Source organism: Pseudophryne corroboree, chromosome 1 (genome assembly GCF_028390025.1).
Source record: "Pseudophryne corroboree isolate aPseCor3 chromosome 1, aPseCor3.hap2, whole genome shotgun sequence".
NCBI lineage: Eukaryota > Metazoa > Chordata > Amphibia > Anura > Myobatrachidae > Pseudophryne > Pseudophryne corroboree.
The window spans coordinates 450840027-450852369 of record NC_086444.1 but is presented as its reverse complement, the minus strand read 5'-3'; the positions used below and the strand labels follow the sequence as shown (position 1 = coordinate 450852369).

Genomic DNA, 12343 nt, shown 5'->3' with positions numbered 1-12343 from the left:
GTTGATGCTGCGCAGCAGTTGTTCCCGGGACATAGCCTTTATCAGGAGATCGTCCAGGTACGGGATTATGTTGACACCCATCATGCACAATTGCAGCATCATCTCTGCCATGACCTTTGTGAATACCCTTGGGGCTGTAGAGAGACCTAAGGATAAGGCCTGAAACTGGAAGTGTTGGTCCAGTACCACGAACTGTAGGAACGCTTGATGAGGAGGCCATATTGGAATATGCAGGTATGCATCCTTGACATTGAGGGAAACCAGGAACTCCTCCTCCTCCAGACTTGCTATCACAGCTCTTAGTGATTCCATCTTGAATTTGAACACGCGAATATAAGGGTTCAGGGATTTGAGGTTCAGGATCGGCCGTACAGAACCATCCGGTTTCGGGACTACAAAGAGGCTTGAATAAAACCCCTTTGTGTGTAGTTGAGGAGGTACTGGTTTACAGGACATACCGCGAGTTCCTCTAGCAGCATTGGAGGCACCTCTGGCTCTGCCTCTAAATCTGGCCAAACAAAAGGACTGCAGAAAGGGCCCAGGATAGGGACGCCTGCAGGTGGCGCAGCAGACAGCAGAAATGTAGATTTACCTGCAGTCGCCTGAGATATCCACTTTTTCAGTTCTTCCCCAAACAAGGCATCACCTGTAAAAGGAAGGTTTTCCACCCCTTTTTTTAGAATCAGCATCTGCTGACCATTGTCGTAGCTATAGGGCTCTGCGAGCCGATACCGCCATAGACAAGGTACTGCCATTAATGATACGCAGATCCTTAACAGCCTCACTCATGAAGTTTGCAGCATCTTGGATATGTTGAAGTAACGTAACTATCTCCTCTTGAGTTAGGGTGTGTACACACGGTGAGATCCTTGCTATGTTCGATTTTTACTTGCGATTTCCCTTGAACTCCCCGGAGCCCAGATAGGACAGATTTTGACTAACTTTTCTTGAGATATGGACTATGTGTGTTTACGATTTTGGCTTATGTGAGATTTTGGCTTATGTGAGATGTCATTGACATGTGAGATGAACTAGATAGTACACCGATCTAGCAAGGATTGACTTGCCTGCACAGTCTATCTTTTCTTGCGATGCAGACCTGGCGGGGCCGCGCATCGGGATCGCAAGGTGACTTTCACCTTGCGATTTGCACTAACTTTTCTTGCGATTTTGACTATATAGTCAAAATCTCAAGAAAAAATCTCACCGTGTGTACACACCTTAAGTGTATGCAACCCATTTAAAATGACATCAGACCATTTGACCATGGCTCTGGAAATCCAGCCGCACACTATGGAAGGGCGTTGGGCTACACCTGCAGCAGAATAAATAGACTTAAGAGTGGTCTCCATTTTGCAATCAGCAGGCTCTTTGAGAGAAATAGCCCCCAGTACAGGTAGTACAATTTTACGTGACAGCCGGGACACAGACATATCCACTATTGGGGCGTTTTCCCAGATTTTACTATCCTCTATAGGAAATGGGAAGGAATTTAGTATCCGCTTAGGAGTGATAAATTTTTCAGGATTTACCACGCTACCTTTGCCAGAGAATCTAATTCCTTAGAAACTGGGAAAGTTGCAGAGGATTTTGGCTTTACATTAAAATGCAATTCCTCTGTAGGTTCTGCTTCCTTGTATGGAATATTGAGGACCTCCCTAATAATGGAAAACAAATCTAGACAAATGTCACAGACCTGTTAATATCCGGCGCTAAGTATAAAAAAATCAACTTAAATGAAGAATGTAGATTGGCAGCTGAGTAAAAGCAACTTGCTAGGTTGCTTGTGATTAAAACAAATAAACAGGAAAAGGGATTACTCTGCGCCAAAAGACACTTTATAAAACCACAGTGTGCAGTCTGTCATGTGTAGTAATTGACTCAGTAAAACTTCAGATATATGTAACCACTTTTATATTTGGTCTATTAAAAATAACAAAATGAAACACACATATATAACATATACTTTGTAACAATAAATTACTCTCTATGGAAGCAATGTAAATAATATACAATATATTTAAAAATAACTTGTTGGCTCTGTTTGGTTAGAATTAAATTACTAAACACTGGCGTCCCAGTGTCAAATTAGGTGAAAAAAGTCCCGCAATGTAATAATGCAGTCTCTTGATAAATGACTTACAGAAATTGCAGTGTATAATTACCCATGTGCTGGTTCCTGGAATGATTAAATACAGGGTCCGTTTTGTAGAATAATGCACATATGCAGGTAATCAGTATGGTATTGAGTTACCGTTCAAATGGCAAAGCACACCCTGATTGTTAACTTTATCAGGAAGCCTCTAGGATTATTTCTACGTCGCGGGCAATGAACCCCACAGCGGAGGACAATGGTGAGTTCCCGATGTAAGCAGGTGGAATACTGGATATAGTTGAGGCAGCTATGAACAGCCGTGAGCGGTGAGCGGTGATCAGCTGGTGCCCGCTGGCCCCGACGACGGTGGAAAGCCTCCAACGGTGAGCGTTGCGGGATGCCGCCGGCTGTGAATACCTGTCAGAAGCCTCAAGCGATGTAATCAGCGGGTATTCGCCGGCTGGAGCACCCGGCGTGCAGCGTGCAAAGGTGTGCTGAGGCTGTATGGAGCAGTAGGTCCGCTCTACGGACAAGTTGGACCAAACAGAGAACCAACGTGGAGTGGGCGTCAACGCGTTTCGTCTCCTAGGCAACCGGAGACTTCCTCAAGACGGATACCTCCCCTCTCAATAATCCCGGATTTATACTTGTCTAATAACTCTATTCACAACGGCTGTGTCAATTTAGTAGATACTATCACTAATTTGGTGTGTTTATAAATAATAATAAATATATACATCAACATAACTAATTATAAAGACCAAATTTGCATACAAATAAGCATATAATAAAGCATATAATAAAGCATATACTGAGTCAATCCACCAGAGTTGTTTTACACTTTATAATATTTTACTACTGATTAATTAAGTCTAATTAACTTGTTTTGTCACTTAATCAGACAGAATGCTTATTCTGCATTCCTGAATTGTCTAATTACTTTAGTTTTAAACATAAGTAAATTCATAGAAAGAGAGACCTTTTAGATGATATACTGTTTAAAACATAACACCAGTTGATACATAAATTGTAAGGCTAACAGCTAGCATAAAATAAAATAATATAAACCAAATAAATAATAATAAAGAAAAAAGAAAAAAGGTTTAAAAAATTGTAGCATTTTGAGAAGATTATCTGCCTATAGCTTATTAACTATCTCTTTACTTAGCACCGTTATTACAACCAAAAAGGATTTTATGTATATATACACATAAAACACATGTAAAAATAAAATGATAATAAAAAAGATTTGAAGTATAAATAATACTATAACAGATCAAAATATACTTATAGCTATCTATAAATTTTATATAATCGGGAAATAGCTGAACTAAAAAACTAAACTAAATACCCAATTTGATATACAGATAAAGGAAAAGGATTTTGAATGGACAAAGTCGGCCTTATATTTAATCTAAACACGAATAATCCAGAGCTTCATTAAGGCCATTAGGATGCAGAGTGTCTAACTTGAAAATCCATGAGGATTCTCCTAAACATAATTTCCGAAACCTGTCTCCCCCTCTTTTTGTACAGGAGAATTGCTCCAGTCCCACAATACGAAGGGATGATGGGTCACCATTGTGTGCTTTGCAAAAATGGCGTGATACACTGTGGGTTTGTAGTTTCTTGATGATATTTTATCTGTGTTCCCTGAATCTGGATTTAATTGATGGCGACCCATCATCCCTTCGTATTGTGGGACTGGAGCAATTCTCCTGTACAAAAAGAGGGGGAGACAGGTTTCGGAAATTATGTTTAGGAGAATCCTCATGGATTTTCAAGTTAGACACTCTGCATCCTAATGGCCTTAATGAAGCTCTGGATTATTCGTGTTTAGATTAAATATAAGGCCGACTTTGTCCATTCAAAATCCCTTTCCTTTATCTGTATATCAAATTGGGTATTTAGTTTAGTTTTTTAGTTCAGCTATTTCCCTATTATATAAAATTTATAGATAGCTATAAGTATATTTTGATCTGTTATAGTATTGTTTATACTTCAAATCTTTTTTATTATCATTTTATTTTTACATGTGTTTTATGTGTATATATACATAAAATCCTTTTTGGTTGTAATAACGGTGCTAAGTAATGAGATAGTTAATAAGCTATAGGCAGATAATCTTCTCAAAATGCTACAATTTTTTAAACCTTTTTTATTTTTTCTTTATTATTATTTATTTGGTTTATATTATTTTATTTTATGCTAGCTGTTAGCCTTACAATTTATGTATAATTTACCTCTTATAGTAAAATGTACAAGATCGGAACGTATTAACTGGTGTTATGTTTTAAACAGTATATCATCTAAAAGGTCTCTCTTTCTATGAATTTACTTATGTTTAAAACTAAAGTAATTAGACAATTCAGGAATGCAGAATAAGCATTCTGTCTGATTAAGTGACAAAACAAGTTAGTTAGACTTAATTAATCAGTAGTAAAATATTATAAAGTGTAAAACAACTCTGGTGGATTGACTCAGTATATGCTTTATTATATGCTTATTTGTATGCAAATTTTGTCTTTATAATTAGTTATGTTGATGTATATATTTATTATTATTTCTAAACACACTAAATTAGTGATAGTATCTACTAAATTGATACAGCCGTTGTGAATAGAGTTATTAGACAAGTATAAATCCGGGATTATTGAGAGGGGAGGTATCCGTCTTGAGGAAGTCTCCGGTTGCCTAGGAGACGAAACGCGTTGACGCCCACTCCACGTTGGTTCTCTGTTTGGTCCAACTTGTCCGTAGAGCGGACCTACTGCTCCATACAGCCTCAGCACACCTTTGCACGCTGCTCGCCGGGTGCTCCAGCCGGCGAATACCCGCTGATTACATCGCTTGAGGCTTCTGACAGGTATTCACAGCCGGCGGCATCCCGCAACGCTCACCGTTGGAGGCTTTCCACCGTTGTCGGGGCCAGCGGGCACCAGCTGATCACCGCTCACCGCTCACGGCTGTTCATAGCTGCCTCAACTATATCCAGGATTCCACCTGCTTACATCGGGAACTCACCATTGTCCTCCGCTGTGGGGTTCATTGCCCGCGACGTGGAAATAATCCTAGAGGCTTCCTGATAAAGTTAACAATCAGGGTGTGCTTTGCCATTTGAACGGTAACTCAATACCATACATTACCTGCATATGTTCATTATTCTAGAAAACGGACCCTGTATTTAATCATTCCAGGAACCAGCACATGGGTAATTATACACTGCAATTTCTGTAAGTCATTTATCAAGAGACTGCATTATTACATTGCGGGACTTTTTTCACCTAATTTGACACTGGGACGCCAGTGTTTAGTAATTTAATTCTAACCAAACAGAGCCAACAAGTTATTTTTAAATATATTGTATATTATTTACATTGCTTCCATAGAGAGTAATTTATTGTTACAAAGTATATGTTATATATGTGTGTTTCATTTTGTTATTTTTAATAGACCAAATATAACAGTGGTTACATATATCTGAAGTTTTACTGAGTCAATTACTACACATGACAGACTGCACACTGTGGTTTTATAAAGTGTCTTTTGGCGCAGAGTAATCCCTTTTCCTGACCTCCCTAATAGCAAAAATTAGGGCCTCAACTCCCGGGGACAGAGAATTATCCTCGACCTCCCTTAATTCATTCTCATCTAATTCTGGTAATTCTGAATCAGAGTCAGACTGCAGTATCTGTGGAAGAGTGTGTTTGTGAGAGACCGACAGGGGAGGCTGGGGAGCCTGTCTGTGGTCAGTAGTGGTTAACATGAATGTGTCGATATACTGTTTCAGGGTTTGCCTCTCCTTTTTAGCCATGGCTAACTCTGAATTTATGTTTGCAATCATAGTTTTAAAGGAATCCAGCCACTCAGGTTCCTTTCCATCACTACCATGTGAGGGCAATGTTGTTGGGTACGGGTTCACTACGATATGCTGGCGGTCGGGCTCCCGGCGACCAGCATACCGGCGCCGGGAGCCCGACCGCCGGCTTACCGACAGTGTGGCGAGCGCAAATGAGCCCCTTGCGAGCTCGCAGCGCTCGCCACGCTACGGGCACGGTTATTTTATTCTCCCTCCAGGGGGAGAATAAGTGTCGGTATGCCGGCTGTCGGGATCCCGGTGCCGGTATACTGTGCGCCGGGATCCCGTCAGTCGGCATACTGAAGACCACCCGTTGGGTACACATGAAAGACCCTTGTGAGGAAGGTGTAAACCTAGCCTTGCATGCAGTATACACATACATATTTATTAGTAGACATGCTTTTGCAGCAAACACAGAGTTAAGAAAGAAAAACACAGTGCAGTATAAAAAAGATAGCACACTAAGTCTAGATAACCCTGCATGGAGTGACACAGAGAGAAGGTTGGACCAGCACACGGTACCTCAGTCAGAGCAGAGCCCCACCGGGTATGTATATAATTTACTCACAGCGGTTAAACCGCTGATATTGTGCTCCTACCCTCACTATAACCCCCTGGTACCAGTTTCGTTGGTGATACAGTGGGTCATGTGGAGGAGCAGCCCGCAAGCATCCTGTACAGCAGCCGCAGCAGTAGGAAATGACACCTGAGAGCTGCTGGTCCCGCTCTCCGGGAAGCTCCGCCCCCGTAATGGCACAGTCCCTCACATTTATTTATACCGGCGTCTTCTTGCATTATTAAAAACGAGTGCGGAACCCCTTTTTAATGAAATTGCCAGTGTGGGCACCGCAGCCCGTGAACAGCAAGAGACTAAAGAAGGAGAGTATAGGCCCTTTAAAGGACAAGAGGGGAGTCTTAATCAAAAATTATAATGACATAGCAAACAAACTAAACAAGTTTTTTTCAACGGTATTTACCAGAGAGGACCAAATGCTGGGTTTAACACAAAATCTCAACAAAGATAATGTCCCACTGCTAAATGCTTATTTATGTGAGGAGGTAGTCTGTGACCGATTAAAAAAGTTAAAGATTAATAAGTCACCTGGTCCCGATGGAATTCACCCGAGGGTTCTTATGGAGCTGCACGCTGAACTAGCAAGAGCTCTATTTTTGATCTTCATGGATTCGGTTAAATCGGGTATGGTTCCCAAAGACTGGCGTATAGCGGAGGTAGTGCCGATATTCAAAAAGGGGAGCAATGTTGAACCAGGTAATTATAGACCAGTTAGTCTTACAGCTATAGTGGGGAAAGTATTGGAATGTATTCTAAGGGACAGTGGGGGTCATTCCGAGTTGTTCGCTCATTATTTTTTTCGCTACTGAGCGATAAGTCGCAAACTGCGCATGTGCAATGTTCGCAGTGCGCCTGTGCCTATTAAATTAGCACAAAAGTTTGGTATTTTACTCACGGCCTAACGAAATTTTTCATTGTTCCGGTGATCGGAGTGTGATTGACAGGAAGTGGGTGTTTCTGGGCGGATACTTGCCGTTTTATGGAAGTGTGCGGAAAAACGCTGGCGTTTCTGGGAAAAACGCGGGAGTGTCTGAAGAAACGAGGGAGTGTCTGGGCGAACGCTGGGTGTGTTTGTGACGTCAAACCAGGAACGAAACAGACAGAACTGATCGCAGTGTAGGAGTAAGTCTCTAGCTACTTAGAAACTGCTAAGAAATTTCTATTCGCAATTCTGCTAATCTTTAGTTCACAATTCTGCTATGCTAAGATACACTCCCAGAGGGCGGTGGCTTAGCGTGTGCAATGCTGCTAAAAGCAGCTAGCGAGCGAACAACTCGGAATGAGGGCCAGTATTCAAAAGTTCCTTGAAGCAAATAAGGTCATTAAAAGGAACCAACATCATGGATTTGTGAAGGACAGATCATGTCAGACTAACTTACTTGGCTTTTATGAAACAGTAAGTGCGAACCTTGATCAGGGTAAGGAGGTGGAAGTAATCTTTTTAGACTTTGCCAAAGCTTGCGACACTGTACCACACATGCGTCTTATCTATAAGCTACAAGAAATAGGGCTAGGGAGCACAATATGCAATTGGGTCAGTAATTGGTTAGATAATAGGGAGCAGTGCGTTGTGGTCAATGGATCATTTTCAAATTGGACTAAAGTACTAAGTGGTGTGCCACAAGGGTCTGTACTCGGACCACTTTTGTTCAACATTTTCATCAGCGACCTAACAGTGGGTCTAGAGAGCATGGTGTCAATTTTCGCAGACGATACCAAATTGTGTAAGGTTATAAATACGGAGGGGGATGCTGAGTCTCTTCAGAACGACTTAACTAAACTGGAAGCATGGGCAGCAAAATGGGAAATAAGATTCAACACAGACAAGTGTAAGGTAATGCACTGTGGGGGCAAGACCAAAAATAACACCTACATACTAAATGGGGTAATATTAGGGGATTCTGTACTGGAAAAAGACTTAGGGGTTCACATAGATAACAAATTAAGCAGCAGTACCCAAAGTAGGAGTGCAGCAAAGAAGGCTAATAAGATATTAGCATGCATAAAACGGGGAATTGATGCAAGGGACGATAGTATTATACTCCCAATATATAAATCAGTAGTGAGGCCACACCTTGAATACTGTGTGCAATTTTGGGCACCATATTACAAAATGGATATCCTGGAGCTAGAAAAGGTTCAGAGGCAGGCGACCAAACTAATAAAGGGCATGGAGACGCTGGAATATGAGGAAAGGCTTGTAAGGCTAGGTATGTTTACATTGGAAAAGAGGAGACTAAGGGGTATATTTACTAAGCTCCCGATTTTGACCGAGATGCCGTTTTTTCTTCAAAGTGTCATCTCGGTTAATCTCGGTCATTTACTAAACACTAATCACGGCAGTGATGAGGGCATTCGTAATTTTTTGCTAGTTCAGGTAAAAAATTACGAATGAATACACCATCGGTCAAATTACGCCTGTTTAGATATGAATCTCGGTCATTTACTAAGAAGTGCAAAGCAAAAAAACACAAAACACTGCCGTGAAAAATTACAACTCGTAAAAAAGTCTAAAAAAAAACCGACCTGCTTTTTTTTTCCGTGATTTGAGATGCATGCAGGGATCCATGAGATCCGTGCATGTATATCAGTGGGAAGGGGTGGGAAAGTGCTTATTTTTGCCAAAAAAATTGCGTGGGGTCCCCCCTCCTAAGCATAACCAGCCTCGGGCTCTTTGAGCCGATCCTGGTTGCAGAAATATGGGGAAAAAAATGACAGGGGTTCCCCCATATTTAAGCAACCAGCATCGGGCTCTGCGCCTGGTCCTGGTCCCAAAAATACGGGGGACAAAAAGAGTAGGGGTCCCCCGTATTTTTAAAACCAGCACCGGGCTCCACTAGCTGGACAGATAATGCCACAGCCGGGGGTCACTTTTATACAGCGCCCTGCGGCCGTGGCATCAAAAATCCAACTAGTCACCCCTGGCCGGGGTACCCTGGGGGAGTGGGAACCCCTTCAATCAAGGGGTCCCCCCCCCAGCCACCCAAGGGCCAGGGGTGAAGCCCGAGGCTGTCCCCCCCCCCATCCAATGGGCTGCGGATGGGAGGGCTGATAGCCTTTGTTGTAAAATAAAAGATATTGTTTTTAGTAGCAGTACTACAAGTCCCAGCAAGCCTCCCCCGCATGCTGGTACTTGGAGAACCACAAGTACCAGCATGCGGCGGAAAAACGGGCCCGCTGGTACCTGTAGTACTACCACTAAAAAAATACCCAAAAAAACACAAGACACACACACCGTGAAAGTATAATTTTATTACATACATACACACATACATACATACTTACCTTATGTTCTCACGCAGGTCGGTCCTCTTCTCCAGTAGAATCCAAGGGCTACCTGTTGAAGAAATTCTACTCACCAGATCCATGGGTCCAGGCTCCTCGGCAAATCCAGGGTTAATCCACGTACTTGAATTAAAAAAAAAAACGGTGTCCCGACCACGAACTGAAAGGGGACCCATGTTTGCACATGGGTCACCTTCCCACGAATGCCAGAAACCCACTTTGACTTCTGTCTAAGTGGGTTTCTTCAGCCAATCAGGGAGTGCCACGTTGTAGCACTCTCCTGATCAGCTGTGTGCTGCTGTCCTCACTGACAGGCGGCACACGGCAGTGTTACAATGTAGCGCCTATGCGCTCCATTGTAACCAATGCTGGAAACTTTCTGCTCAGCGGTGACGTCACTTTAGGTCAACCGCAGGGCAGAAAGTTCCCATCATTGGTTACAATGTAGCGCATAGGCGCTACATTGTAACACTGCCGCGTGCTGCCTGTCAGTGAGGACAGCAGCACACAGCTGATCAGGAGAGTGCTACAACGTGGCACTCCCTGATTGGCTGAAGAAACCCACTTAGACAGAAGTCAAAGTGGGTTTCTGGCATTCGTGGGAAGGTGACCCATGTGCAAACATGGGTCCCCTTTCAGTTCGTGGTCGGGACACCGTTTTTTTTTATTTATTCAAGTACGTGGATTAACCCTGGATTTGCCGAGGAGCCTGGACCCATGGATCTGGTGAGTAGAATTTCTTCAACAGGTAGCCCTTGGATTCTACTGGAGAAGAGGACCGACCTGCGTGAGAACATAAGGTAAGTATGTATGTATGTGTGTATGTATGTAATAAAATTATACTTTCACGGTGTGTGTGTCTTGTGTTTTTTTGGGTATTTTTTTAGTGGTAGTACTACAGGTACCAGCGGGCCCGTTTTTCCGCCGCATGCTGGTACTTGTGGTTCTCCAAGTACCAGCATGCGGGGGAGGCTTGCTGGGACTTGTAGTACTGCTACTAAAAACAATATCTTTTCATTATCACAAATGGCTATCAGCCTCCCCATCCGCAGCCCATTGGATGGGGGGGGACAGCCTCGGGCTTCACCCCTGGCCCTTGGGTGGCTGGGGGGGGGGGACCCCTTGATTGAAGGGGTCCCCACTCCCCCAGGGTACCCCGGCCAGGGGTGACTAGTTGGATTTTTGATGCCACGGCCGCAGGGCACTGTATAAAAGTGACCCCCGGCTGTGGCATTATCTGTCCAGCTAGTGGAGCCCGGTGCTGGTTTTAAAAATACGGGGGACCCCTACTCTTTTTGTCCCCCGTATTTTTGGAACCAGGACCAGGCGCAGAGCCCGATGCTGGTTGCTTAAATATGGGGGAACCCCTGTCAATTTTTCCCCCATATTTCTGCAACCAGGATCGGCTCAAAGAGCCCGAGGCTGGTTATGCTTAGGAGGGGGGACCCCACGCATTTTTTTTTGGGATTTTACATTGTTTAATTAAAAAAAAAAAAAAAAAGAACCCCAGCACGGATCACACAGATCCGGCCGAGATTGATTGTAAAAAAAAACGGCAGTGTTTTGCTAATCACTGCCGTAAAAATAGGTAAAAAAAAACGAATGACATCGACATCGGAAGCAAAGAAAAATACGAATACGACAGCTTAGTAAATCCATCGTAATCAATTCAAAAAGTTGCAGTTTTACACTGTCGATGTCATTCGTGATTGAACTTTGACCTATTTTCGGAAATTACGAATCTTAGTAAATTTACCCCTAAGAGGGGACATGATCAACATCTACAAATATATAAGGGGTCAATACACAGAGCTTGGGAGGGACCTGTTTTCTATAAGATCAGCACAAAGGACACGTGGTCACTTGCTTAGGTTAGAGGAGAGGAGTTTCTGCACATTGATGCGAAAAGGTTTTTTCACAGTAAGGACAATACGTGTTTGGAATTCCCTGCCTGAGAGAGTAGTAATGGCAGTTTCAGTTAACACCTTTAAGAATGGGTTAGATAAATTCCTATTGGATAAACATATTCAGGGTTATGGAGCGTAGGCACGCATTATCGTTAATATAACTAGTCCTAACACAAAAATAACTAGTCCTATAATAAAACTGCATAGGAGACCACAAATAGGTTGAACTCGATGGACAATTGTCTTTTTTCAACCTTCGTTACTATGTTACTATGTTACTATGTTATGTAACACTGTCCCTTTATGTTTATGCCACCATTTTTCTACTAACCGGGACCGCGGCGTAGTACTCACCGCACCGCGTCTTTGGCATCTGTTAGGGGTGGCTGCTGGTGTGAGCTCAAACCCGAGGGGTTTGAGATCAGGAGCTCAGTGTCCTGTCAGCAGGGATACAAGCCATTAACTCTAGGGAAGTTGGATCGCCCCCCCTAAGTCCTACGACACAGGCGGACTGGTTGCCAACCAGTGCTGCCTAAAAATAAATAACTAAAATAAATTTCTGAAGAAAACTCTCTGGTGAGCAACAGAATGCACCTCGGCTCCTTGGGCAGATTTTTCTAAAC

General features: G+C 42.9%; 1 long non-coding RNA gene across 1 annotated transcript in view; it reads left to right on the top strand.

Annotated features, from left to right (window-relative positions):
- Nucleotides 1-12343, top strand: part of LOC134892419 (uncharacterized) — a 52013-nt gene that overhangs the window by 28476 nt on the left and 11194 nt on the right. The gene's annotated exons all lie outside the window — the stretch shown is intronic.